This window comes from Triticum dicoccoides, chromosome 7A, assembly GCF_002162155.2.
Source record: "Triticum dicoccoides isolate Atlit2015 ecotype Zavitan chromosome 7A, WEW_v2.0, whole genome shotgun sequence".
Lineage (NCBI taxonomy): Eukaryota > Viridiplantae > Streptophyta > Magnoliopsida > Poales > Poaceae > Triticum > Triticum dicoccoides.
In genome coordinates, this window is record NC_041392.1 from 694,970,629 (window position 1) to 694,974,995 (window position 4,367).

Sequence of the window (4,367 nt, forward strand, 5' to 3'; positions counted from 1 at the left end):
GCCGGCGCCGGCGCCGACCGTAGCGCACACACACACGCGCGCGCACACACACACTACATGCGCACAGACACACACACACACACACACACACTACACACACACTGGACGCGCACACACACACAATTTTTCTGTTTTTAGCTTTTAGTTTTTTCTGTTTTTCTGTTTTTCATACAAAGTTTTAGATGAATTAATTAATTAGATTAGATTAATGTCAAATAGTATGTAGAAATGTTAGTTATAATATATATAATGTTAAATGTTATAGAAATGTTAGTTATATAGAAATGTTAGAAATTTTGGAAATGTTAGTTTTAGCTAGCTAGATGAATTAGATTAATTTCAAATTGTTAGACAATGATCGATGTTTTTTTAGTTTCTTATATTTTTAGTTATAAAATTTAGGATTTGCATATATGAAATCATCACAATCCATCATTTAAAAAATATACTTTACTTTTGCGGCATATAGTATTTTGTTGTCGACGATGCCCGGCCCGCATCCTCGCCGTCGACATGTCCGCGACGACGTCCTGCTTCAGAGGACCCATGTCCGGGACTGGGCTCCGCCGGGCTGGCACTGGGAGGTGCTACCTTCAGGGGCGCGACTCTTGGTGAGGAACCCGGCCCCGGGTCCCGTCGTCGGCCCTCATCTCCTTTGGTGGCATTCACGTGGGCCACTTTCGGTGCGGAGGGAGCCGGCCGATTTGAAATCCAGTATTCGAGGGAGGAAGGAAGACTCCAGTATTCGGGGGGATACTAGAGAATCAAAGTGCTCATTGGGACGATTTCGTGAAATTCAAGGATTCAGAATTAGCTAAGGAACGGTCGAGAATAAACAAGAAGAATGCTGAAAAAAAGGATAAGTTCCATAAGCTGGGGCCAAGTGGCTACGCGGTGGCAATGCCTAAGTGGGATAAGTCTGAGAAAGAGATGGAGGATGCAGGTGTCACTCCGGTTAGTAAGAGCTGGCCCCCCAGGTGCAGGACTTGGTTCTATGCAAATGGGGGGAGTTGGACTCGAAGACAGGCAATGTTTCGACGAAGGCATGTCTGAACGGAGCCGACGATGCGCTACTTGTTGCAATAGAAGAGGCTCGATCGGGGGTGTTCCATCCCAACAGAGAGAACGACGAGCTTACGCGTGCCCTGGGAAATCCTGAACACCCGGGAAGAACACGAGGCAAGGGCGCTATTCCGTGGTATGAGGGGTTTTCGGACTGGAACGCCGACTACAGAACCTGTGTGAGAAAGAAGATTGAGGAGGAGAAGAAGAGGAAGATGGAGGAGGAGCAAAGAAGCTCGACTATGAACGCCTTCAAGGCCTAGAAGAACGTCAAGCGGAATTGGCAGCTAAATTCCAGCGGTAGCAGGAGCAGATCGACTCACTTAGCCAGCAAAGGGGGTCTCAGCAGCTGCAGCAGCTAGCGGATGATCCAGCATTGGATACCACCGCCCCATCCATGCCGAGAAGCAGCATGGGTTCCGCCCCGGGCGACGCAGTAGTGCTGGATAGATACCCCGTGGATGACATCACGGAGAACACTAACTGCGAGCTACACTTCAAAATGAAGAACATATCCATGAAGGTGGCGGACGTTGTTGCTTTTTCAAATTCCCCCGAGGCAACCTTCCATTGCAACCCGATTCCAGCGGGCTATGCTCGTGTCTTGGTTGATGAGGTAGTGGACCAATATTCGGGGCTAGAGCTTGATATTCCTGGAGGTGATGAGGAGCACACACTCGGAGATGCCAAAAATCGTATCATCCTATGGAGAAAGGATTGCATCTTTTTCGAAGGCCACCGACACCAAGTCTGGCAAAGTGTCAAGCCACTCCTCCTCCAAGTCTGACACAGCGTCAGACGTCCACTCCTCCAAGTCCGGCACAACCTCAGGCCACTCCTCCTCCCTGTCCGGCATAGCTTCAGGCCACTCCTCCTCGTCCAACTCAGCCCCGTCAGCCGTCTCCGCCGCCTCAGCAATCACAGAAGAGACACCCCGCAGCTATGGTGCATAGCGATACCAGTCGAGGTCATAGTACAGGAAGTACAGGCGGAGGCAAGCGATATAAATATGGTCCAAACCTCACTACTCCTCTTCCTGTGAGGGCTTACGACAGGACCGAGGAGCAAACCAATGCCTTAGTGCGGGCAGAAGTCGACGCCCATTTTGGACCGAAACCGCCACCGCCGCCAAGGGAGAAAGTGCCTGTGGAAGTAGTTGACCACTTCATTCGTATGGCTCAACCACCAGCTCCTAAGCCTATTGACACAGACTATGAGCGCCACATCAGGAAGTTACATCGACAACGTCTACAGAAGGAGGCGAGCTCAAGCTCGAGCAAACAACAAGCAGCTGTCGAAAAATGTGGGAAAACCGTTGCCCAGCTGGGAGAACAGGCGGCGCAATCGACCCCCCCCCCACTTGTTGTGCCGACAACACGTGACAGTACGCGCGCCCAATATTATTGTGGCCAAACAGTTTACGTTCCCGAGGTGGGCGATGTGGTAATAACCCAGGAGCATATAATGCAGGCTGAAGAACTCAAGATCATTGTTGGACAACTCCTCGATATCGAGGACATGCCTGTGATTACAGAGGAGGAAATAAAACGGAAATATGTCCGGGGCCAACCTTTGGTCAAGCCAGAAGATGTCAAGAAGCTCCCAACGAGAATGTATGAATTGCATCAATGGTACATGGACATTACCAAGAGATCCGATCGAGAGTCCCTCATGGTGTATGTCAAGAAGGATCATTACTACCATGAGAAAGCTGTGGCCGTTGAGTATTCTGAACTATTTCAGTTATACAATCAAGACGCACTCGACAAATCTATCGTCAGTTGCTATTGTCTGTAAGTCATTTCTTTCTGTAATTTAAGTCTCAAGCTAGCTGTAGTGATCCTTTTGATCAATCATTATCTGTAATTATCCTCACTATATTCTTTTATGTGGTATTATGCAGGATGAAGATGTATGAAATGAGAAAAGGTGGACGCTATGGCATTGGGTTCATTGACCCAAACACCGTTAATCAATACACATGGAAAATGAGCAAGTATTACGAAAAGCAGGTAGAGGACAGCATGCTAGAGTTCTTGAAGCGCCTCAAATACAATGAAGATATACTACTTCCTTACTACTTCGAGTGAGTCACACTTTCTTGTACTACAAATTCTCTGTTTTTGCCTACTAGCTAGCTACATGTTTTTGCTTACATATGCCCGCTTAGTTAAGACATGCAAACGTGTGTGCATGCAGATTTCACTGGATCTTGTGTATCATTAAAGTTGACGCTGGAACAGTTGAAATACTGGACTCGCTACTCAAAGCAAATAGTGACTACAACATCTTGTATGGGATAGTCAACAGGTAATTTCAATCATTATTAACTATATATGTCGGCCTATTTAGTTCGTCATTTCTTGATATGAACTATTTAATAACCCCTTTATTCATTTTCTTTGTCGGTGGGCAGGGCTTGGGCAAGGTTCATCAGCGTCGTGGAAGGCGAATGGAAACCACAGCTGAAATGGTTTCGATCCAAGGTAAGTAATTAAGTAGTACTAGCTAGCTAGCTAGCTGCCATCTCTTTAATTATCATGGTTGATTAATTATTATCTGATCAAATTAAATTCCATTCTCGTAATAAAGGCCCGGAAGCAGGCGCAGGGGACTAATCTGTGTGCATACTGCGTTTGCGAGAACATTCGCATGATGGCGTCCGAAAGGAGCAGATCTCAAAGACAGGAATGGGTACGCTTGTCAGAACACTATTCACAATTTTTACACCTTTATCGATATCTAGTCACACAACTAATACACATGCATATTGATCTCCTTCTTAACAGTTCAAAGAGGTGCGGGACAAGCTCCTAGAAACGGAGCGCGTAGAAGCACTTCAAGAGGAAATAGCGGGATTTTTGCTCGACCATGTCATAAATCCGAAGGGAGAATACTATTACCCGCTACCGCCCCCATCGAACATGTCATGAACCACTTCCAATTGTCATCGTGCTCCGAAGGCAACATGCATATGTAGGAGAAATTGTATATAGCTATACATGTGTGTATGTGTAAATTAATATGGTGGTTTGTGAGACATTGATGATATATATATATGATTGGTTATACTAGAAATTCTATTTATATATATATATATATATATATATATATATATATATATATATATGCATAACGTGTACAATGTGTAGTACCGTAAAATACCAGCAAACGAAAAAGAATTAAAATGGAAAACACAAAATTAAATGAAAAAGAAATCATAAAACCAAAAATCCCCCAAACATTTTAGTACCGGTTGGTGTTACCAACCGGTACTAAAGGGCTCCCGGCCCCCGGAGCTGGCT